We start from the raw sequence: 26612 nt of genomic DNA on the forward strand, positions 1-26612 counted from the left end.
TGTGAGGCTGCCCTTTCCAGGCCCCATTGGGCTTACAGTGAGTTTTATTTTCTTAACTTAAATTAGGCGCGGTTGTTGTGTTTGCGCCCCGTGCGCATTGTGCTGCCCCCTTCCCCCTCCCTCCACCTCACTTCCTGGTCCTCCTCTCCCCTATCCCTTCTCGCCTCCCTGCCCACCCACCCCCATCTGATTGGTTCTCCTGTGGTCCCCCCAGGACTACGCTATGACCGCTCTCCACGCTCGCTTCTTTGTCGAGCTGATAGGGATTGAGCGGTCGCCCATAGCCCTGTGCGGCCAGCTGTAAGGCTGCCCTTTCCAGGCCCCATTGGGCTTACAGTGAGTTTTATTTTCTTAACTTAAATTAGGCACTGTTGTTGTGTTCGCTCCCCGTGTGCGTTGTGCTGCCCCCTGCCCTCTCCCTCCACCTCACTTCCTGGTCCTCCTCTCCCCTATCCCTTCCCGCCTCCATGCCCGCCCACACCCCCTCCCCTTCCTCTCCTCCTGCCTGTAAATCTTACCCCCCTGGGCAGCCCCCATGCCCGGCAGCCCCCCTCGGCTAAGGGCCCCTTAGGCAAAGAGTGGCTCCTACGGCTCCCAGTGTGTCTGCAGGTGTCCGCAGGGGACGCAAGGTACCGTTCCGCCGTTCTATCTGGTTAGCTCCACCTGCTCGCCCAGCCCACCAACCTACACCTGTTCACTTCATTCGCATGGTTTCTACACTTCACTGTGTTCCGCAATTTGTGGTATACTAGGTCTGTTTTTCTCCCCTCGCAGGACTCTCAAACTTAGGTGGCCTCTACACTGGGTACCTAATATGCATTTACTGTGTTACTGTTGCTCTGAATTGTGGTATACTAGGGCTTGCCGCTTATTCCTGTCCACTTGCTCTCGTCTGTCTCCCCCTCCACTCCCTCCTTATTCCATGGTGCTCTCTATCTCGCCTATCTTCTCTAACTGCTTCTCCATTGACTATCCTGCTCTCCTCACTAAATCTGGTAGGAAAAAGTTTAAAAAGGTCATCCTGGTCTCCAACCGAGGCCTCCCTATCGCTGACACTTACACTAGTGCCTCCTCCAAGGAAACTCTTACTGACATCCTCTTTTTCGTGCCTTCCCCTGACCTATGGACACTTCATATGGTCTCTGTGCTCTCTCCCTTCTCCTCTTCTCCCATTAATGGTGGCACCCATTGGGATGTCCTCTTGGCCCCCTTCCGCTCCTCTAAGGCCATCATTAATGTCTACGCTAATGGGACCGTCTTGGTCCAAGGCCCTCAGGCCAACCTCCAACCCTTTGATAGACGCTTCCCGCGCCTTATCAACTTCCTTTCCTCTCCTGCTGTCCCATCTTCTCTGTCCTACCTTGCCTCTACCCTCTCACCCTGCCCTCTCTCGGGCTCCTTCTTCACCTCCACAGTGCGTACCTCTGATCTGTACCCCTCCCCGGAAGTCCTTCAAGGATGCAACCTTCTCCACATTGCCACTCTCAACTCTCGCTCTGCCGTCAAACATTCTTATGATATCTGTCGCCTTCTTGAGGAACTGTACCTTGACATCCGCGGTCTCACTGAGACATGGTTCACGGCCAGCTCTGTCACCAGCTTTGACACACTCCTACCTGACGGTTACAAGATCCTCTCCGTGCCCAGGCCCAACCGTGCTGGGGGGGGTGTGGCCCTTATCTTCCCGGAGTGGATTCCTGCCACTGTCACTCCTACGCAGACCTACTCCTCTTTTGAATGCCTTGTCTGCCGACTCTCTCTCTCTCCTAGCCATTCCCTTACCGTGGCTACTATCTATCGGCCACCTGGTCAAATTTCCTCCTTCCTCTCCGAGTGGGCGGACCTCTCCTCCTCACTTCTGTCCTCAACACACTCAACTCCTCTTTCTTGGAGACTTCAACATCCATCTTGATGCCTCCTGTCCTCCCTCTGGACTCTTTCGCGACCTCTGCGACTCTCTCTCACTCTCTATTCTCCCGTCTGGGCCGACTCATTCTGCAGGGCACACTCTTGATGCTCTGATCTCTTCTGACCTTCCCCTCTCTGTTCCTCCCTCCACTCCTCTCTCCTGGAGTGATCACTTTCTCCTATCCTCCCACCTCACCTTCCCTACCCCACAGGCAAAGCCACCCTCATCACTACCACCCACCTTCGCGGTCATCCGACCCATGAAGCGCGTGTCAGTTGAGGCTTTCGCTGCCACCTTCTCGCCTCCCCCTCCCCCTTCGGCTGACTCACACCCTGACACAGCCCTCTCCACTCTCCACTCAGCTATATCTGATACTCTTCATATCCTTGCCCCTGTCATGAGAATCCGCCTGAAGCCCAAAGCCAAATGTAACTCCTGGTATGACTCAGATCTTGTCACCCTTAAATGCAAGTGCAGGGTGGCAGAGAGGAAATGGCGTGCTTCATGTTCATCCTCTGACAAACTGGCCTGCCGCCTGCTCCAAAGGCAATACTGGCTCTCCGTTCTCACCAAGAAGAGAGCCCTTATCCAAGCCTGCATCTCTGAGGCATCTAACAATTTGGCCAAACTCTTTAAAATCTGCAAGGAGCTGGCCAACCCTGCTGCAGTCTCTACCTCTCCTGTCCCCTCTGAGGCCCTCTGCACGGCACTGGCCTCTCACTTCATTTAAAAAACTCAGGACATCTTGTCCTCACTCTCCTCATATCACCTCCCCCCTCTATTCCCTGCTCTTTCTCTGGCCCTTCTGCAGCCACCCCTCCTCCCTCCTTCTCTGCCTTTCCCCTTTTTTCTGCTGACAAGGTTTCGAGACAAGTCTGATCTATGAAAGTCTTGTCTAAACAGGTCCACCCCTGTTCCTCCAAAACTATCAAGGACCACATCGACTCCTTGGCTCCTGCCCTGGCTGACTTCTGCAATCACTCCTTCACCTCTTGAGTCTTCCCTTCCCCCTCAAGCACTCCCTTGTGCATCCCCTTCTTAAGAAACCCTCTTCTGACCCCTCCTGCCCAGCTAACTATCGCCCAATCTCTATCACTCCCTTCCTGGGCAAGCTCCTGGAGAAACTGGCCATCTCCCAGCTTAATCTCCATGCTGAATCTGTTGTTAGTCTTCATGACCATCAGTGTGGCTTCAGAGCTGCCAGAAGCACGGCAACTGCTCTCCTGAACATCCGTGAGGACCTGCTCTCAAACCTTGAGTCTAACACCCCTTGTGTTCTCATTTTGCTTGATCTCTCTTCTGCCTTTGACACTGTCAACCACACCATCCTGTTCAACCGTCTCCATGATAACCTGGGTATCACTGGTCAGGCTCTGGCGTGGCTGACCTCCTTCCTCTACAATCGACCCTCCCAGGTCCAACTGGGGTCCTTCCTCTCTGACATCTTTTTCTCTACCTGTGGTGTCCCCCAGGGATCTAACCTCTCCCCCTGGCTGTTCAACCAGTATCTGGCACTTCTTGCCCACCGCATCGCCGCTCTCTGTCCCAACTTTCAGTGCTACGCGGATGATACCCAGCTCATTTTCAGGCTACCCTCGGCCTCCTCTTCCCCTTCCCTCATCTCTGACTGTCTTTCTGCTATTCCCTGCAGCTCTCTGGCCGGCCTCCCTTGGCCCTCTTCCTGCTCCTACCTGCAAGGCAAAAAACCTCGGGGTCATCTTCGACTCCCCACTCTCTTTCTCTCCTCACTTATCTGACGTCTCCAAGAAGTCACACTACCAGCTACACCTCCTCAGAGGTATCCTTCCTTTCCTCTCCTTTCCCCAGAAGCTCACTGTCTCCAGAGCCCTGGTTCTCTCGATGATGGACTACTGGAACAGCCTCTATCTAAATCTGCCTGCCTCTACTCTCCGCCCTTTGCAACTCAAGACTGCGAGACTTGTCCTTGGCCTCAAGCCCAGGAACCGTATCTCTCCAGGACTGAAATCACTACACTGGCTCCCAAAGGCTGCGAGGATTAAGTTCAAAACCCTCTGCATTGTCCACAAGGCCTTCTGGGGCCTTGGGCCAAAATACCTTCAACTCTCTCTTCCTAAATATCTTCCTTCTCGAGCTCTTCGCTCATCCACCTCCAACTCCCTCAGGGTCAGCCACTTCTCCAAGCAACGAGTTGGGGGTAGATCTCTCTCCGCAGCAGGGGCCTCCCTCTGGAACAGCCTTCCTGCCTCCCTGAAACTTGAGGAGAACCATCTCTGGTTCCAGAAGCACCTCAAAACCTTCCTCTTTGCCTCCGCTTTCTCTCCCTCTCTCCCCTGCTAAAATCACGGAACCTGCACTGAGTCTGCAACTGGGCCACTCACCGATCTCAGTCCTAGGCCCAGCCACTCTTCCTGCTCTGCCTCCCTGCACTACGGGACTGTCTCTGTATCCTACAGCCCCTCCTACCGGCAGTTACCTTGCACTTGCCACCAGCTGGCCCTATTATTTATCTTGTATTCTACTAACCCTGTACTGCACTTTCCCCTGTCCCTTTCCCCTTGCACTTTTCCCTTCCCCTCTTCCCTTGCACTTGCGCAATCTGAATGACACCTGGCCTAGTAGGATCGTTGTCTGTCTCCCCTTGTCCCCCCCGCCTCGTCGCGCCTTGAAACACTTGTGTATAGGCGCGTTACAAATGCCATATCATATCATATCAGAGTACGTGTAAATTGTTGAGCCGGGGTCATGTGGTTTTCTTTAAGCACATGCAGCATGAACATGTGATTTACAGTGAACATGCTTGTGGGATGTTTTATCCACGCATCCAAGCCCTACCTCAAAACTGTGCAGTACTGGCATTGAAAACATCATGATGGCCAGAGCTTCCCAGAAAATGCCCAGGGAAAGGCATGAAGAATAGGCTGCCACCCATTTTTGCCGATGTTATGGGCACAGAAGGGCACTGCCTAAAACCACCATTGGACTACCCACACAGTAGCCTGAAACCATTGGGAATGGCAATGCTGATTGCCAAAAGCAACCTAGAATTGTGGGGAATTCATTTTCTTAAACCCCAAAAATGGGTGCATTACCAGTACTCACCACTATCAGAAAGCCGGCGTTTTAAAACAACACCAGACTTTTTTTTTTTGTGTAAAACTGAATGAATGAACCCAAAGCAGGCCAAAGAAAGACTTACTGAGAGGTGGATCCAATATAAAGTTATATTCTGTAGTGACTTGAAGGTTTATAACAAGACTGGCTGAGCTGTGGATTTCAGCAGTTTAAGTAAATTTGGACTGAAAGACACTAAAAATCTAAATGTTTAAAAGAAATGAGTGACCTACTTTTGAGTGTCACATAGGTTGCAATTGTTTAAATGTCATAGTTTTAAACTTAGAATCAGAATTCTAGCTGCATATGTAAAAATGGTTAGTTTTATTTAAATGCAGAAAACTGGGTAACTAAAAGTGACATTAGCTGGGGCCTGGCTTAAGGAACTGAATTCTGCCCACCAGCTACCCCCGACAGGAGTTGAGACTTGCACAACTGCTGTGTTCCCAGGCCTAGCTGCCTTTTGCTGTTCCCACCAAAAGGGATATGACACTTCTCTGATTGGATTACCAAGGGACTGCTAGAGACTAAACATAGGACCCAGGCAGAGGGTTTATTGAAGTGGCCATAAATGGCTTCCTCTTGAACAATGGGCCTTCCAGGGCCCAGGCAAATGTTTTATTATGGGGGCCGTAAGTGTGGCTTCCTCCTGGAAGGAAAGGGGAGGAGCACTGCATGTGAGAGCAAGCTGGCTTGGCAGAACTGGAAAAACCAGAAATTCAACCTTGTGCTGGGGGGAAACCACACCCCTTTGGAGCCAGAATATGGTTTTAGAAAAAGATGAATAACTCATAGGACGGACTTGTCATAATTATTTAAATGATACCATAATTCTTGTGATTTTTCTGCCCACATTTTAAGTTAGAACCGGGTATTACTTAAAATGTATGCATGTTAAAAGTCTGATACTTCATCAATTAATGCCTGCATGCCTTGCACACATTTGGGTACATTTGAGTAAGAATCTGATATTGGTAACCTGACCAAAAAGTTAAATATGTTGCCATTTCTCAATGCAAGCTCTCAGGAAGAGCAGATTTGGACAGGGTACACCTCCTGTGATATGTGATGGGTGCATGTAATTTTAAACAAATGTGTACCTGTGCAAATATGTCTTTTGGGTCAAAATATAGATTGTGTGTAATTTGACAGGGGTGGGTTCTCTGTACCATAAACAGACCTCATCATGATGACACTTCATTTCATTCCCCCAATCAAGGGGAAGAGGATGAAGTGGCCAATGACAAGTGGAGAGGGGTAGGGCCTAGGAAGCTAGCCTTTCCACCCACTTTCAAAACACATAAAAGCAGACAGTCAGGACAGATAGGGACATTCAATTCCATTTGCTGCGGAGCATGCTGCCGGACCATACCACATCCAGAGATCCAGACTTCAAATCCATCAATCTCCAGAGAAAGCTGTGCAGAAAGATCCAGAAGCAGTGCTGTACCCAGAGAGAGCAGAGCTGACCCAGACCACTGTTAGCAGAACCAGAGAGCTGACCCAGATCACTGTGAAGTGCCGAGACCAGACCAGAGTCCAGTCTAAAACCTGACCAGATCCGTGGCGAGGCCCATTCTATTTCTAAATATATTGTGAGTACCTACCAGAACTGTGCAGAACCAATCTCTTAGTTAAAATAATATAATTCAAGCTATTTTAATCTAAGTAGAACTGCCTCCTAACTGTCACCTGTCATTTTGTAAAGCTGTCACCTGTCATTTCTAGTTGCTAGCTGTCACTTGTCACTTTGAACTTTAAAATTTCAAATCTGAAAAACGACCTTTACCATATCGCTCATATCTCCGTGACCGTTTGTCTTAGAGACTTGCAGTAACTTTCCTCTGAAAGCTGGGAATCTTGGCTTTTTAAGGAACCTAGAACCGCATTCCTATTCCATACACTATTGCCGCAATCGCGAAAAACGCATTTGCGAATTTTGCCACGATTTGCAAATTTCTCCACGTGTGGAAACAGCAGTTTCCTTGCTTTCCTTGCTAAAAATTCGTTTGCCTCTTAAGACCCATCCCTGAATCATTGCTAGAGTGAGCCTGGACTAATATTAACTAGATACCACTCACCCTGAACCTCTAGAGGGATATAAAAGCATTTTAGCATATTTTTCACTTCATTGCCAGCACATATAAAAGCATTTTAGCACATTTTCCAATATAGTGCTATCACATATAAAAGCATTTTGGGCCTGTGTTTCAAACTTCTGTAGTCTAAGCTTGCTGGGGTGAACTGAATTACATTTGATTGCATTTCTGAGAACTGTGTGCTTTCCTTCCATTTCCTTGCATTGCATAAAGGGGGGGAGGGGATTGCCAGAGAAAAGTGATTACATTGTTTTGTTGAAGTCATATTGAGTATTTCTATACTGCATTTCATTCATTCAACCTTGCATTTCCTTGAACCCTATAAAGCATTCTCTACCACATTATTCTTCTGTCCCCATTTACCAGTGTTGCTATCTTATCCATCCTATAACCACTCATCATTGATTATAAAGAAGTGTGCTAGTGCCGGACTATCCATTATTGATTACTGCTCAGATTAAGTGTGATATTCAATTATTAATTTATTATAAAGTGTGATATATATATCTATTGTTTAAATTATCATATAAACCTTTTAAACTTGCAAAACAGAACTACTTCTTGGCTCAGTGGGGTCAGGGGGATTCCAAGAGAGGGGTGTTATATAGGGGTAGTCATCCAAACGCATGAACTGGACATAAAGATATATCAATAAGGGTTTCCATTCAGTATCCCAGACTAGGCATTGACTTAGCTGTAGTGTTGAATTGAATCCTCTTACAAATTGGGGGCTCGAGCCGGACGTTTGGGTTAGATCTATCACTTGTGCAGATTAATACAGTGTGCCAGCTGACCAGATACACATATCCGGTCGGATCACCACGCTGTGTTACGCTGTAAAGCACTCCTCAAAGGAACGCTCTAAGGAAAAGGTCTGTTTTGCAAAAATAAAATATAAACTTCTGTAAGTCAGGAATGAACTCAAATTCCAGAATGACGACCTTAGTAGACATGAAAATAGCCAGAGAGCACTTCTTACATAAGTTATTTGTGAGAGGTGAGTGGACTCACCAGGACCGCATGGTCTGGTTGCAGGCCATCACGCAACAGGTCACGGAAACAGGGTCAGATATATGGAGAGATCAGGGTCCCTTACATGTGGCCCTGAGTGAACTATACATGGCTCCTAAAGCTAAGGATGAACAAGACAAGATGGTTAGGATAGCGGCATACCTGTACCTATATATGGGAGACATGCAGGATAAATGTACTGAAAGCCAAGATCTGGCGAATACGCGACAGATGGCGTTAGAGAAGGCCCAATCTGATCTGGACTCTTCTGAGCAAACACTGCTCTGGAGCCAGGAGTCAGAAAATGACAGCAGACGGTACATCACTAAAATAAAGAAGGATATGGATGTGCTGCAACAGGAAAAGGCGGACCAGGATACCAGATTTCTGGCCTTGCAGAAGGAGTACCAAGAAGGTTTGGACTCCCTACTGCAGAGCCAGAAAAAGCTGGACCAACAGTTAGACTTCAATAGGGCATGTGCTGAGCAGGTAGTCACCCTGCAAAGCCACCTAGATAGGGAGAAGGCAGCGAGCAATAAACTGATTTTGAAAGACCTGGATACCCAGGCAGAGTTTGACCAGGAGCGCCAGAAAACTGGTGCCGTCCAAAGGCAAAGGGACGACCTGACGGCACAGATGCAGGCTCTTAGTCAGGAAAGGGATACCTTAGGCCAGGAAGTCTGCCACTTAAAAAGGAAAATGGAAGAAAATCACCTGGCCCTCCAGGGACTGGGTGACCTCCAAAAAGAACACCAGAACTTGTTAGAGCACACCAGGAAGGTGGAGGATGCTCTGGCAAGAAAGGAGCAGGCCAATAGGGACACAGCTCAGGAGGTAACCCTCCTGCAGCAAAAACTGGCCCAGTGCTCCAGGACCAATCAGGAGGCACAGAGAGAGAATGAGGCTCTCTGCCAGCACAATGATAGACTCCAACAACAGGTAGCGATGCAGGAGAGACTGATGGAGTCTAGTAAGGCCTTAACTGAGGAACTGAAGGCTCAGGCTCTTGCATTGCAACAGGGAGCAGGGGCGGATAGAGATGAGGTTCGCTGGGAAAGAGAAACTCCTGAGCATAACCCCAGGAGCCCTAGTACCACAGGCCTTTATCTCTCTCAGTCCCTGGACTCAGCCACCCCCATGTCCCCTGGCGCACATGAGCACAGGGCCACAGGGATGGCAGATTACTATCCAGCCAGAAGCATGGGGCTCATAGGCCAGTACCACCCAGGAATGGAGGGGCGGGCATCCGGGTATGGGCACCCAAGCACAGTGCATTTTAATGGGGAACCCCAGGAGAGTAGGCCCATTAAGGGCATCCTGAAAACCTCTGCCCAGTTAGGTCACTGGGGGGGGGTACCCATCAAATCCTGGCAGCAAGGAGGGATCTGAAGACTCCTCTGAGCGGTACAGGACACAGGAGGCCAGGTCCCCACATTCTGCCAGCCATTCCCAGGCTCGCAGAATCCGGGAAAACCTGGAAGAACAGACGGGAACCTCTGAGAGCAGTGCCTCTGAGTCAGAAGATGAATGGACCAGGGTTACCCGGACCAAAAGGGCCAATAAGACAAAAAGGGCCTTGCTTAAGGACCCCTTAAAGCAGATTAAGGCAATCAGGAGCATCATCACGCCTTATCATAAGAACGCCAAGTATTCTGTTTGGGAGCACTTAGAGTTGTTTGAGCAAATGATGGAGACTTTCCATTTGAAGGACAGCCAAAGCTGTATTCAATATGTAAAGTGGACCTTCTCCCCGGAATACTCCAGTTTCTATGCGGGGCTGGAGGACCAAAATCATTGAAGATGGTCCACCTATAAGGCGGCCATCTTGAAACATTTTTCTACTCATAGAAATCCTCAAGAGGCTCGCAAGGCAGCCTACAATTTACAATGTGGGGAGGATCAGGCCCCACAAGAGTTTGTGCAGGAGTTAAAGCGTGCTTTTGCACAGACCACAAGAAGGGTGCGCACGGATAGCAGAGAATTTATTAATACGTTTTTCCATGCCTTGCCCAAATACATAATGACCCAGCTCGTGAGGGATTTTCACGAGAAAAGATCTTTAGACTGGGTCATTGAACAGGCGACCCGGATCTATGAGGTGCAGAAGCCAATAGAAAATAAAAATAATGCGCCCAAAAACCCCAAAGCCATCAACACCCCTGCTGCTGCCAAGGTGGCAGAGGTAAAGGTCACCCCCGTTTTAGATTTGGAGATGGGGGGGCCTAAAAACCTACCTGCACCTAATAATGCTAGGCCCAGAAGGCCCTCGGGCCAGTCACAGACAGGGAGCCAGGGAGGCAGCCCCACAAATGGGGTCCCTCGCTCTCCTGATTATGTAAGCCCCCGTTACAAGGGAAACAGACCCATCCTGGGTTATGTGTGGACTCCTCCAGCCCAAGGGGGGGATCCAGCCAAGCACCTAACCCAGAGAACTTCCCTCCCAACTTCTCACAGGAGGGCAGAAACTCACCAAACCCTGGGCAGAACTTCTTCCCCAGGAATCCACCCAACTTCCAGCCCCAAAATCCTCCACCCTTCTTTCACCAATTCCCTGAGCCCAGACAACCGAATCCGGGAGAGGGGAGGCCAAGGGTGGAGGGGTATCCAAATCTTCCCAACCAGGGGTACTACCAAAGAAGGGATAGCTACCCTTCCCGGGATCAGCCCAGGGGAGAAAACAGGGCCCCGTATCAGCCTGAGCGGGTTTCCCAGTTAGAGCGCCAGGTTCAAAACATGGCGCGGGATCTGGGTCACATACTGAGGGCTCAGCAGAACCCTCAGATCGGCATGCCAGCGCAGAACGCACCCAACTCTGGACCTGGTGCTAAAGAACAATGACGGGGGCAGCACCCCGATAACTCACCGGTTCCCAGGGAGGAGGCACAAAGGGAAGGGGGGTGTAAAGCCTGGGAGGAAGCTTCCTTCCTCACTTGTAAACAGCCCCTGGAAACCCAGGAACCGGAAACAAAATCTCTTGCCCCTGATAGTCTGCCTCCTAAGGAGCAGAGGGGGGTAGGAGAAACAAAAGACCCAAACAGACTCAGTTTGAGGAGGAGGTACAGATCTTCCAATTTGAGGGAGAGGGATCCTCAGAGGATCCTGGGAAAAGGATCTTCTCCTTCAGAGAGGGGGGAACTCCTCCCAAAGAAAAATGGGTCCCTAGGGATGCAAATCCAGACTGGGGAGATGTGGAGACTGAGCTACCGCCGCCCATCATCTCATCCCAGAACCCACAATACCAAAATCCCCTGGTTCAAACCCATCCTGATGACTTCCTCCAAAAGGGGGGGGTGGCCCGGAACCGGAGCCAGGGGAACCCACAATGGCTCCGATCTCCAGTTGCCAATTTTTTCTTTCAGATTCCCAAGGCTCTCCACAGAAGTCTGCCCAAATTTCTTCTCTTGAAATGTCCAAAACCAGAAAGTTAGCCCACCAGTTGTCCAAAAATGTGCATTATCTGTGCCCCCTTGAGGAGAAGGAGGGAATATACTATGCCCCGGTACAAGTACAGGGGCAGGGTACAATTTTAGCGCTGGTGGACACGGGATCTCAAGCTACCCTTCTGTCCAGAAGGGCCTTTGATGAACTGAATGCAGGAAGGGGAGGGAATTACCAGATTCCTCTCACCTCACTTCCTGGACAACTCCAGAACTTTGACGGGAAGGAAATTTCCGTCGAGGGGACGGCAGATTTGGACATTAAAATTGGGCGACACAAGTTGAAACACCCGGTCATAGTTGTGACTCCAGAGGGCACCCCTTGTTTACTGGGGAATGACCTCCTGAGGAGGTTGTCACCCTTAATAGATTGTGTAAACAAGGTCCTCTGGACCCAGACTAGCCGACCAATAAAATTAAAACAGAGTGTCAACCATGTTAGTTTAAACGGCACCTGCCACATGGTTGAACAAAAATCTGACCAAGTAGAATTTCACTTCCAGAATAGCCAAATTCCAGACGTGACAGTAATAGCAGTAGGACAACAGACTGGTGATGGAGGGTCCTCTCTATTTCTGAAAATCAACCTTCCTTCCAGTTTAAGGTGGTATTCCACACTGGAAGGAAACACCCTGAAATTCTTTACCAATCCACAATCAGAAACTCCCACTCCTATAGTCCAGAAAGATGTGAAATCAGCTCAGAGCCTGGCTGATATTCAGCAAATTGGAGAGCAGTTGTTCATCCCTGTTCAGTTAAATGATGGGAAGGACTCTGTTCTCGCTCGAGTGTGCGTGGACAATGGTAAGAGCTTCATCAGCGAAGCCATTTTTCGCCAACTCCCAAAAGATCCAGCCATTCCCACCTTCAAACTGACAGACAAATGGGGAATGGACCTGGAAGCACCTAATTCCAAACATCTCCTGCCAAGCAGGTGTATGCTCAAAATCTCCATTGGCAACAAGAGCATAGTCCACAATTGTTGGGTCGTGCGAGACGTCCATGCCGCCTTTTACTTAGGCAGTGACATTCTCAATCGCTTTGCCATTAGTTTGGACCTAATAAACTTCAAAGCTTGGTCCCGATTAGCGGATAATCCCATGGGCTTTGATGATCCAGAAAAAGCATTTAGGTCAGCTCAATTGCTACCTTATGCAGTTGAAATTCAGATCAAAGAGGAAGTCACCATCCCAGAAAGGACCCGACAATTCTCCCTGGAAGTGAAAGCTAAAAGAGGACAATATTTGCAAAACCCTGATGCTTACATACATCTAAACGCTTCTCTCCAACAGCAAGGGTTGGGGGTAAACCCAACTCCATTAGTCAACATAGAACATGACACCATTCTAATAGAGGTGGATAACAGCGACTTAAAGAGTATTACTCTAGCCGCAGGCACCATTATTGGAATGGCGGTTGATGACCGACATTTTTCCATCGATTTAGGTAATGAACTGTTAGGGCCAATCCCCAAGGACTGCTTTGACAGTGACAGTGATGAAAATACAACACCAGACAGGATTTTTACCCGGCATGGGGGGAACTTCCTGGTGTACCTTCTTGCCCTTATGGTAAGGAAGATGTGACTTGTGACTTCAGGAGGGATGAGGTGATTTTCCAGGTCCATGAGGGCTGTCTTTCCCACCTGAAGCCTCCAGTCCAAATCAGCACTCTGCCAGGGACTTCTCCACCCAGCTGGAGGAGGCCGCTGAAATAGCCAAACCAGAAGTCTTTCCAGGCTTCAGGCAGATGGTGGAAGAGAGAGTCAACCTAGCTGATGCCTGTGTGACTCTGGAACAAAAGCAAAAGTTGAAACAAGTTTTCTTGGATTTCCAAGATCTCTTTGCGGTAGACTCATATGACTGGTCGCACCGACATCCACACAACAACAAACCCCACGGACCCTGGCATGACTCCAGTGTTTGTGAAGCAATATCGCTTGCCTCTCGCATCAATGGAGTCCCTTACTGAAATAATTAAGAACCTTGAGTCCCGGGGAATAATCCGTCCAGTCCACAGCACCTTCAATAATCCGGTGCTGGGAATATTGAAGCCAAACGGCCAGTGGAGACTCTGCGCCGACCTCAGGGAGCTCAACAAACGGGTCCATACTTCCCGATGGCCTCTGCCCTACATTGACCAAGGGCTGGCCCAGATCCAGGGGTCACAGGTATTCACTGCAATAGACCTGACCAATGGATACTGGACCGTGCCTGTCAGCAGGGAGGACCAATACAAACTGGCTTTTACCTTTGGGGGCCAGCAATACACATGGACCCGGACTCCCTTCGGATACCTCAACTCCGGCAATGAATTCAACATTTTCCTACATAAGGCCATGCCCGACCTGGGTGCGAGGGGTAACCTGGCTTATGTAGATGATGTCCTCATCAAAAGCTCAAATGTTGAGGAACACATAGCGGAGATCCGTTATGTTCTGACACAGTTGAGGGCCGCCGGAGCAAAACTTTCCTTTCAAAAAGCACAGTGGTGCAGAACCCGTGTTAATTTCTTGGGGCATGAGGTTACTCCTCAGGGTCTCTGTCCCCAGGAAAAGAAAGTGGAAGCACTCCAAAAACTGAAAGACCCCACAACTCTGCGGGAACTAAGGAGCCTCCTTGGACTGACTAATTACAGCAGAAAGTTCATTGAGGGCTACGCAGAGATCACCAGACCCCTGATTCATCTCCTGAAGGGGGGGGTCAAGTGGGAATGGGGTCCAGAACAAGCCGAGGCAGTAAAACAACTCAAAAGAAGCCTCTCACAAGCGCCTTGCCTAGCTTACCCTGTCAGAAACAAGGAGTTCTTCCTGGAGACGGGGTTCTCTAATACGTGCTTGACGGCAGTATTATACCAAAAGCATGACAAGGTCAATAAAGTAATCTCCTATGCGAGCAAAACTTTATCCTCTGTGGAGGAAAAATTCAACGATTGTGAGAAGGCACTCCTGGCAACGGTGTGGGCATTGAAGAATTACCGCCCGTTTATCCATGGGGAACACATCATAGTGGAGACTCCACACTAGCCTCTGCAATATCTCCAAAGTGACAGAATCCGGGCTGGAAATGTGAGTAATTCCTGAATTACTTCCTGGATTCTATCAATGCAAGGCTTTCCTGTGGAGGTCAGATATGGCCAAAACAAGAAGAGTCCCCTCGCGCAAGGTCTGGCTGACTTGCATGATTGTGCCAGAGAAAACTGTCTCGAGGACGAAAGTCTAAAAATCAAGGACAACATGGAGGCATACCTTAAGTCCCCCCACAAAGTCTTTGAAGAAGACAAGTGTGAGGGAATGCCCACTGTGTATGTGGATGGATGCTCTTACCATGTTGACAACGACGGGGAGAAAGAACTGGTGGCCGGCGTAGGGAATGCATGGGTGAATGAGCTCCCAGAACCCTCTGCTGGATACAAAATTGGTCCCCGAAGTAGTCAGGTGGCAGAATTGATGGCTGTGCATCAGGCCATCCTCACTGCTGTCCAGCATCAACTCCACGAACTGGTCATAATCACAGATTCTGATTATGTACGGAACGGGTTCGTGGAGCACCTGGTTAATTGGAAAACCAGAGGCATGTTATGTGCTAACAACAAACCCTTGAAACATGGGAAGTTGATCCAAAACATTGACGATCTGGTCACCTCGAATGAGATGACCATCTATTGGAAAAAGATCAAGGGTCATTCCAAAGTAGAGGGACCAGACAAAACTGGAAATGACTTAGCTGATCAGCTGGCCAAAACCGGGGCCATCCAAGGGGATCTAATTGAGATTGAGTCCCTGTTGGGGGAAATCCAGGTCACTGCTATCACTAGGTCCCAGACAAATGCTCACAATGATCTTTCAATTGCACAATGGAGTAAGGAGACCCCTGATGCTGATTTGATTACCGCTCAGAAGGGGGATCCAATTATTGGTAAGTTTTGCTAGCACCTTGAGGACCCTGAGAACTTTCCCCTGACGGATACTGATTACATTGGGAAAGAGGGCCTAAGGGTGTTGATGAAATGTCCAAAAATGTTCCGGATCGAAGACGGTTTGCTGGTAAGGAAATCCAAAGCTGGCCACGATCAGTGGGTGGTTCCTACCTCATTCCGAAGCCTGATGTTAAGTCACGCCAATGATGCGGCCACCGCCGGTCATAGGGGGTTTCACACAACATTGGAAATCTTAAGAGAGGTTGCATACTGGCCACACATGGGGCAGGACCTCGACCAATACTTGAAGGGGTGTCTTGTGTGTGCGCAATTTCAGCCGAAGTCCCTCACACACCGTGCGCCTCTCCAAAAGAGGGGGATGACACTGCCATAGTCAGATTTACAAAACGACTTTGTAGGCCCCGTGATTCGCTCTGCTAGGGGGAATAAGTACATGTTGATTGTGACATGCTTGTTTACCAAGTGGGTGGAATGTCTCCCAGCCCCAAATTGCAAGGCAGAAACTGCAGCTGCCCTGATGATTAACCACATCTTTTCCCGTTTCGGTCTACCTCAAAGGATTGAGTCAGACAGGGGTAGCCACTTCACCAGTGAAGTAATGACAAAGATGTGGGAGATACTGGGGGTCAAAAGGAAGTTGCATATTGCTTACCGGCCAGCTTCCTCTGGGGCAGTTGAGAGATATAACCAAACCATTGTGAGCATATTAAAGAAGTTTGTGGCAGATTCTGGGCCAAGTTGGGATATCCGATTACCTCTGGTCCTAATGGCCATCAGATCTACCCCTTCATCTGCAACCAAAATGTCACCATTTGAGTTGATGACTGGGCGCAAGATGGTGCTTCCTCAGCATTTGCTCTACAGGACCCAAGAGCAGACACTGATAAATGCCTCCACAACTCATGAGTATGTGGAGAATTTAAGGAAACACCTTCAACATGCTTTTGCTTATGCTCAGCGGAATCTAGAAAGATCAGCTGATAGCATGAAGACCCACTATGACCTGAAGACTTCCAGGAAGGAATATCAGGTGGGGGACCGGGTCTATCTATACAATTTCCAAAGGAACCAGGCCAAACAGCGAAAATGTTTGCCTACATGGAAGGGACCCTTTGAGATTATAGACAAAATCTCCCCTGTGGCCTACAAGATCCGCATCCCCAAAGGCGGTTTGGCAGAGGGGGAAGACAAGTGGGTTCACATAAACCAGTTGAAGTGTTGCCATCCCAGGCACACTCTGCAACAACTGGAGGAATCCTCTGGAATCCTAGAGGGTACTGTCTCAGATTAATTCAGTTCTAACTTAAAATATCCTACATATCGCCTATCAAATTCTGAGTTTCTCAAGGTGGGTGTTTTCGTTTTTGAATGCAAAAAGAAATGTGCATGTCCATATGTTTTGACTATAAATTTATATGCCACCCCACTATATCAATGGTGGGGGAAAAATGTCTATGAATAGGTATTGCCGCTCTTCCTTTGTCGTCCTAGGAGAAAGAAAACCTGGAGACGGGCCAAGGAGGACGATCCGGAGACCGGGAGCAGAGACGCAAGGGGCCCAGTGTACCGCCCAATACTCCCATCAGGACCGGCGAGGAGAACCGATCGATCCGACCGGATGGAGGAAAAGATGCTGAACTGTGCCATCTATTGGAAGAAGATGAGGAAACATCCCAGGTCTTGCGAGTCCCATCAGTGAAACAGAATGGCCATCGCAAGAGGGGGGCTTGTGGGATGTTTTTATCCACGCATCCAAGCCCTACCTCAAAACTGTGCAGTACTGGCATTGAAAACATCATGATGGCCAGAGCTTCCCAGAAAATGCCCAGGGAAAGGCATGAAGAATTGGCTGCCACCCATTTTTGCCGATGTTATGGGCACAGAAGGGCACTGCCTAAAACCACCATTGGACTACCCACACAGTAGCCTGAAACCATTGGGAATGGCAATGCTGATTGCCAAAAGCAACCTAGAATTGTGGGGAATTCATTTTCTTAAATCCCAAAAATGGGTGCATTACCAGTACTCACCACTATCAGAAAGCCGGCGTTTTAAAACAACACCAGACTTTTTTTTTTTGTGTAAAACTGAATAAATGAACCCAAAGCAGGCCAAAGAAAGACTTACTGAGAGGTGGATCCAATGTAAAGTTATATTCTGAAGTGACTTGAAGGTTTATAACAAGACTGGCTGAGCTGTGGATTTCAGCAGTTTAAGTAAATTTGGACTGAAAGACACTAAAAATCTAAATGTTTAAAAGAAATGAGTGACCTACTTTTGAGTGTCACATAGGTTGCAATTGTTTAAATGTCATAGTTTTAAACTTAGAATCAGAATTCTAGCTGCATATGTAAAAATTGTTAGTTTTATTTGAATGCAGAAAACTGGGTAACTAAAAGTGACATTAGCTGGGGCCTGGCTTAAGGAACTGAATTCTGCCCACCAGCTACCCCCGACAGGAGTTGAGACTTGCACAACTGCTGTGTTCCCAGGCCTAGCTGCCTTTTGCTGTTCCCACCAAAAGGGATATGACACTTCTCTGATTGGATTACCAAGGGACTGCTAGAGACTAAACATAGGACCCAGGCAGAGGGTTTATTGAAGTGGCCATAAATGGCTTCCTCTTGAACAATGGGCCTTCCAGGGCCCAGGCAAATGTTTTATTATGGGGGCCGTAAGTGTGGCTTCCTCCTGGAAGGAAAGGGGAGGAGCACTGCATGTGAGAGCAAGCTGGCTTGGCAGAACTGGAAAAACCAGAAATTCAACCTTGTGCTGGGGGGAAACCACACCCCTTTGGAGCCAGAATATGGTTTTAGAAAAAGATGAATAACTCATAGTACGGACTTGTCATAATTATTTAAATGATACCATAATTCTTGTGATTTTTCTGCCCACATTTTAAGAGGTTTTTAGAACCGGTGGCATGATCTGGGGGCAAGCTAGCAGTCAAAAGGGTATTACTTAAAATGTATGCATGTTAAAAGTCTGATACTTCATCAATTAATGCCTGCATGCCTTGCACACATTTGGGTAAATTTGAGTAAGAATCTGATATTGGTAACCTGACCAAAAAGTGAAATATGTTGCCATTTCTCAATGCAAGCTCTCAGGAAGAGCAGATTTGGACAGGGTATACCTCCTGTGATATGTGATGGGAGCATGTAATTTTAAACAAATGTGTACCTGTGCAAATATGTCTTTTGGGTCAAAATATAGATTGTGTGTAATTTGACAGGGGTGGGTTCTCTGTACCATAAACAGACCTCATCATGATGACACTTCATTTCATTCCCCCAATCAAGGGGAAGAGGATGAAGTGGCCAATGACAAGTGGAGAGGGGTAGGGCCTAGGAAGCTAGCCTTTCCACCCACTTTCAAAACACATAAAAGCAGACAGTAAGGACAGATAGGGACATTCAATTCCATTTGCTGCGGAGCATGCTGCCGGACCATACCACATCCAGAGATCCAGACTTCAAATCCATCAATCTCCAGAGAAAGCTGTGCAGAAAGATCCAGAAGCAGTGCTGTACCCAGAGAGAGCAGAGCTGACCCAGACCACTGTTAGCAGAACCAGAGAGCTGACCCAGATCACTGTGAAGTGCCGAGACCAGACCAGAGTCCAGTCTAAAACCTGACCAGATCCGTGGCGAGGCCCATTCTATTTCTAAATATATTGTGAGTACCTAGCAGAACTGTGCAGAACCAATCTCTTAGTTAAAATAATATAATTCAAGCTATTTCAATCTAAGTAGAACTGCCTCCTAACTGTCACCTGTCATTTTGTAAAGCTGTCACCTGTCATTTCTAGTTGCTAGCTGTCACTTTTCACTTTGAACTTTAAAATTTCAAATCTGAAAAACGACCTTTACCATATCGCTCATATCTCCGTGACCGTTTGTCTTAGAGACTTGCAGTAACTTTCCTCTGAAAGCTGGGAATCTTGGCTTTTCAACGAACCTAGAACCGCATTCCTATTCCATACACTATTGCCGCAATCGCGAAAAACGCACTCGCGAATTTTGCCGCGATTTGCAAATTTCTTCACGTGTGAAAACAGCAGTTTCCTTGCTTTCCTTGCTAAAAATTCGTTTGCCTCTTAAGAACCATCCCTGAATCATTGCCAGAGTGAGCCTGGACTAATATTAACTAGATACCACTCACCCTGACCCTCTAGAGGGATATAAAAGCATTTTAGCATATTTTTCACTTCATTGCCAGCACATATAAAAGCATTTTAGCACATTTTCCAATATAGTGCTATCACATATAAAAGCATTTTGGGCCTGTGTTTCAAACTTCTGTAGTCTAAGCTTGCTGGGGTGAACTGAATTACATTTGATTGCATTTCTGAGAACTGTGTGCTTTCCTTCCATTTCCTTGCATTGCATAAAGGGGGGGAGGGGATTGCCAGAGAAAAGTGATTACATTGTTTTGTTGAAGTCATATTGAGTATTTCTATACTGCATTTCATTCATTCAACCTTGCATTTCCTTGAACCCTATAAAGCATTCTCTACCACATTATTCTTCTGTCCCTATTTACCAGTGTTGCTATCTTATCCATCCTATAACCACTCATCATTGATTATAAAGAAGTGTGCTAGTGCCGGACTATCCATTATTGATTACTGCTCAGATTAAGTGTGATATTCAATTATTAATTTATTATAAAGTGTGATATATATATCTATTGTTTAAATTATCATATAATCCTTTTAAACTTGCAAAACAGAACTACTTCTTGGCTCAGTGGGGTCAGGGGGATTCCAAGAGAGGGGTGTTATATAGGGGTAGTCATCCAAACGCATGAACTGGACATAAAGATATATCAATAAGGGTTTCCATTCAGTATCCCAGACTAGGCATTGACTTAGCTGTAGTGTTGAATTGAATCCTCTTACATGCTGGTATATGTTTCTGGTGAATGATCATGTGTTTTGCAGTGGCAGAGGAGTACATATAAATTGCTGAGGTGGGGCTTGCGGTTTTCTTTAGGGACATGCAGAATGAACAAGTGCTGCAAAATGCTTCTGTGTGCTCTTGGTGACTTGGTATCTTTTGCACTCTTTCATTTGTTCTGCAACTGATCTGATTGTGAATTTCATTGGCCTGATTTACGAAAAGCGTTTCTTAATGGGAAACCGCCTTTGATAAATGCTTTGTAAATCAGGGCCTAAGACCTTTACACAGCATTTTCCCAAATATGTTTTTTTAAAAATAAACTGTGTTAACCCAATGTTTTAAAAACGTGCTTGTGGGGAGAGCACACTTCAATCCTAAACTGACTGGGCTCAAGCACTGCTGACTCAGACGGATTGGGGAAAACGTTTGCCTCCCGCCATTTTAACAGGCATTGGCAAAGCCAGCCTTTTTGGTGTTTGCATAAGCATTGGCCAGGCACTGTGAAAATGGTACTTGCGTGCTATATGATTGAAAAGCCAGCAAATGGTTTAAGAATCTGGCCATATAATGAAATTGTTTGGCAAATGCATATCTAATGACTATACAAGAGCCAACACAAGTTGGTTTGTCCACTGCTTGTTTTTAACAGGTATTAAGGCCAAGGAAAACACACCCATTGCTTGTAAATGAAGAGGCTGAAGACACACTTGGTTAAGTCATTTTCTTTGCACACATAACTGATTTATAACTGCAATTAAGCCATTACTGTTCAAAAGACTGCCCAGAAATAACAAAGGCAGACCCATAGGAGCACATAGTATAAGGATCCTGACTATTAGAGATAGCTGAAAGTGATTAAAGAATGGCATGTTTTGAATGGGCAGGAGTGGGTAGTGGGTTGGAATGACCATAGGAAATAGCATGGCCATGGATTGGGGAATGTGTGGGCAAGTGTTCAATCAACACCTACAAGCTGCACATCTCTCCTACATCCCAAAAGGTTTGGCGTATAAGTGATGCTAACGCATAAGTGGTGATAAGTACCACTTAAAAAAAAATAAACTAACCATTTGCCAGCTTCTGCCAGCTTTAACACAGCTTGAAGCTGAGGGGAAAAACTGTAAAATAAGCCGGCACTATGGGGTATAGCGTGCCAGGCTATCCTTATCCTGCCAGTGCACCAATTCATATACCTACATACATGGGAACACATGTCAAATTTCAGATGTACATGCACACATGAAACTAAGACAATTCAATAAGTCTACGTAAATTGCCTATGAGATGGCAAATTGTTTTGCTACATGTATTGGCACGCTAGGGAACGGACATTTTTTCAGAGCATATTCATCATTCATCAACGCATAAACTTTAAAGCACTCTTAACTAGATTTGTGGTGTTAACCACAAAGGAAGCAAACAGTAAAATGCAATAAAATATTTATAATTCAAATTTAACAATTTGTATCCATCTTATTGACCATGTAACATTCTTGTTGACCTCAGCACATATGAAAAACCAGTCTATTTTCCCAAGTTGAAAGACTAATTCAGTGTTTCTGCAAATATCTTAAAATATATATTATAGGTCGTTGACAGCTGCCCTATAGTTAAGGTGAGTTGGGCTCCCATAGGAACCCCTCAGAATTATATTGTTAATAACATTTGATTCGAGTAACGGATTTGACTGAAATTTCGAAGGTGATTAGCTGCCTCCGCACCCCAGACTGCAAAGTTTCGTAAAGATACGCTAAAAAATAAGAAAGTTATTAATAATTTCCATCATGTGAGTGCTACAGTGATCACCTTCTCTCACATTGAAGGTCAAATAATAAATTAACTACACTTCTGACATAATGCCATTTTATCACTGTGCTGTGCACCTGGCAGGCTTCAAGACAAGCACACAAGAGGTTCTGGGACACTTTAACCTTCACAGACACATTTCACACACTCCCTTCTGTGCCATCCGGCTCCAAGGTCTCCACCCTCATTTTCAACTATAATGTATCCCTCCCAGCACCTTGCGATACAAATCACATGATTTTCGTTTCAACAATGTGCCCTGTCCGTCCTCTTTGAACATTTCAGGACTTTTTACTTTGGGGTTGGTGGTCAAAGGGCACCTGGTGCCATGGAATTCAGAGGTGTTGAGGTTTAGTCAGTTATATGGGCTTTAACTCGTGGTTACCAGGAGATGGGCTGGGTCATGCTTTGGCCAGTGTAAGATAACATGCACACCAGGTGCCGGTTTGTTATCACGTCCTTGTAGGGCACATTCATCTTGAGTAAAAAACACATCTTTGCAACACTATTAGAACAATTCATAGGCGTTGTGGCAGTTGGGGGTGTGGGCTGTCCTCACGGGAGCTCAGGCATGGCTGGGGATTTCCCTTGTCCCACAATGTGTGCCTAATGCATGCAATGCCGCATTCACAGAGCCAGCCTTACCTTCTACCTATGATTACTAATATCTATGCAAAATACTAATGTTACTTGCGCCCTGCGATGCACTATACGGGTTGATTATATTTAATTATATTGATTTCATCATCCCTCCTGACCCCTGGCCCATCACTGTGTTTTGAATGCATCTTGCCTCACTCTAAAGCGCCTAGGTGGTGGGACAGGGCTGCCCGTTCCCAACATTCCACCCTTTTGTTCCGGCTTCAGTAACAAACTCTTTAATATCCCTCACTATCATAGTCTCCTTTCTGCTTCCACGTATGGCTGCATTTCCTTTATCGGTACCCACGCCCTACATAGTAACCGCAAACTCTCCCCTCTACGTGCATATTCCTCAGGTGAGGAAGTCCCAATTCCTGCCAGGTACACCCAAACCTCTGTGTAATTTTCCAGATCAGGGGGTGGAGAAATTATAGTGTGGTATAGATAGTCAACTTCATCTTGATACAGGATGGGGAGCATTTCATACTTAGGATCACTTTGCAGGATATCAGTCTGTACCTCAATATCTTTTGTCTTGCAAGGTGCTTTTGAAACCCCAATTGACACCATAATTCATGTGCTATTAGGTGCCACATTGGCACAACATTAAAGGCCCAGTTGAGCGGTGCAAAAATAACAAGGATGAACATGATGATGGGCATTAACATCTGCATGATTATTCCGAGCCACAACAGGGCCCAGCTGAATGCCAAGGTAAACCAATCACTGTCCTGTACTCCTCCCTCTCTCTTCATGCGAACACCCAGGCCATGGACAGCTTTGATGATGTGGGATAGTGATGCGTTTGCCGCATCTTCTGGAGGCCCGATTGTGCAACAGGAATTACCAATTTTTTTGCAAACCTCACCTTCCATTGCTTTTAACATGTCCAACACATATCGGTTTTGCATCATCATAAGTCTCGATGCATGCAACTCAACCTTGACCACGTTGAACCCGTTTTCTGTACCGGTTGTGAGCTGGACCAGCTCCCATCTCACGATCTGCAACCATTTGGCATATTTGGCATTTGCTGTGTCCTGCGTTCCCGGCAAAAATAAAGATGCAAAAAAGGATTCTGCTGAGCTGTATTCTCCTGGTATTTTAGAGAGCAATGTAGAAGAGTCTTTGATATGTCATTCAATCTTTTCATCCTCTCTGGTTGCTGGAACTGTCCTTTTCCTGGCATCATGTGGAGCTCTTGTGTGGACAACAAGCCCTTATCTTAATTTTCAACTATGGGCAGACTAGTTGGCCCCTCGGCAGGCAGTGCTCCCCCTTCAGATGTTCTTCTGGGATTAATAATAGCACTAAATTCACTGTGGGCAGCGAACAACAGTCCCCCCCATGAAAGTGGGAGATGCAAGTAAGCTTGTTGGCCACAGACCCAGCCGTAATCCATCATTGCCACTGTTTCCTTCTTCAGGTCTGTGATCAGAAAAGTCTTAGTGCAACGTTTGTTTGGGCCGACAAAGACTGCACCCTTGCTGCGGAAACAAAATCTATATTCTTCTTCCTCATGTACTTGCACCGGCTTTTCCATTGTTTTGCAAACCATGTCAGCTTTGTGATATGCTCTGTCCGGATTTGTGCACAGAAATTGCCCACTCGTGGTATCCATTCCTTGCTCTATGTTACCAGTCCTTCAACCAAGCAAGGTAATGTGGTGTCCTGCCAGTTATAATTGGCATGTTAACGCCCTTTCACCATCAGATAAGGCAGCTCCACACCTTTGATGTCTTTTGAAATGCTGCTGCACTGTCCAAGATCTAGACCCACCATTTTCAGTTGCACACTATCTGCCTGGAATATTCCTTTTATTCTGCATAGCGCAAGATAAACTAGGAATTGTGCCTCTATACTTGGGACTGATGTGGTACTAGCACATTGGGAGCCCCTGACACATGTGGAATGAGTGAACACACATAAAAGCTTCCATTCACAGTGTATCTTCCCACACCACTCATGTTGGAATGCCATAAATTGGTTTAGTTTAGTTTAGTTTAGTTTATTATTTGTATAGCGCCGCCTGGCCCTGGGGCATCCAGGAGCTTGGATTGAATACAACATGTCAAAATACAGTAATATTCCAAAAATGGGCATTACATAGTTAGGACATTGTCAGGCAAATGCAGGTAATGTACAAAGTATGGTAGGCATGAGTCATATGAAGTTATACATAATGTACATGGTTGCAGGCAGTATATAAGGTAACAATGTGGTGTTATGGCTACTGCGCTTCTTTGGTCAGTAACCAGGATTTGGTACTGTCTCTGAATTAGTGAAAGGATGGTTCAGATCTGAGGTCCGATGGTAGTGCGTTCCAAAGTTTGGTGGCGAGCACGGGTAAACTTGAGCCGCTTGCTTTTTGGAGCTTGTATCTTGGGACAGTTAAACAATGTGTTTGGGCTGATCTGGTTGGGCGAGATGGGTTATGTTGTGAGAAGTTATCAGATATCTGGGTGCTTGGTCGGGTAGACACTTATGTATGAGCGGGAGCGTTTTGTGTTCAATTCTCTGAGGTATGGATAGCCAGTGGCAGGATCGTCTGGTGTCGGAGATATGTTCGTGTTTGGGTATGTTCAGTGCTGCTCACAAGGCGTTATTTTGAATAATTTGCAGCTTGTTGATGTTTTTTTGGCTGGTACCTAGGTATAGAGCGTTGCAGTAGTCTATTTTGGATAGGATTAGCGCTCTGGTTAGAATGGTACAATTGGAGGGTGAGAGGTAGGGTCTGCTGGCGTTGATGAGGTTACAGGTGTAAGCAGTGGCGGATGAGATGGCGTTGATCTGTCTTGTCAGTGTGAGGGATGAGTCAAGATAGATACCAAGGGTTTTGACACTGTTGGATACAGAGGTGTTGTTTCCGTCAATGGTAAATGACTGGTAGCGTATGTCCAATTTGTAGAGTCTGAGTTGGGTGCCTAGGAGAAGAAGTTCCGTCTTGTCATTGTTGAGAAAAAGGCTGTGTTTGGCCATCCATTCTTGGATGATGGAGTAGATATTGTTGAGTGCTGTATTGTCAATGGCATAGTCACCTGTTAGTGGTATAAGTATTTGATTGTCGTCGGCATAGTTCGTGTAAATGACACCCAGGCGGTCCAGTATGTCGAAGAGGGGTTTTGTAAACACATTGTATAGTGGGTGATACGCAGGAGCCCTGGGGGACACTGCATGTAACTGGAGCTGGTTTGGCAGAGGCTGTAGGAGAAAAGACCGTCATAGATCTGTTGTTCAGGAAGGACTAGATCCAAGCGTGGGCTTTGTCAGAGAATTTAGCTGCTGAGGAGAGATGTTTACATAGTATGTCATGGTTGACCAAGTCAAAGGCAGTCAATATGTCAAGAAGGAGAAGGAGTGCAAGTTTGCCATTGTCTTTGATGTTGTCCATTTGTGTCTTGAGGTCGACCAGGGCAGTCTCGGATTAGTGTTTAGGGCGGAAGTCTGATTGTCTAAGTCCCAATAGGTTGTTTTTCTCGAGGTGGTTTTGTATCTGTAGGTAGGCAGCTCTGTCAAGGATTTTTAGGAAGGAGGGAACTGTCGTGATAGGTCTGTAATTGGTATGGACGCTGGGGTCAAGGGTGGACTTCTTGAGTAAGGGTAGAACCCAAGAATCCTTAAGGTTGTTAGGCACTATGCTGGATGTGAACGAGGAGTTAATCAAAGATGTGATGAATGGGGCAAGATGTTTGGCTGCGTCTTTAATGATGGGAGCAGGGCAGGTATCCCCTTGGCATTTGGATGGTTTCAGCGAGTTAATTATGTCTTCAAC

Source organism: Ambystoma mexicanum, chromosome 4q (assembly GCF_040938575.1).
Source record: "Ambystoma mexicanum isolate Mex_15411 chromosome 4q, UKY_AmexF1_1, whole genome shotgun sequence".
NCBI classification, from domain to species: Eukaryota; Metazoa; Chordata; class Amphibia; order Caudata; family Ambystomatidae; genus Ambystoma; species Ambystoma mexicanum.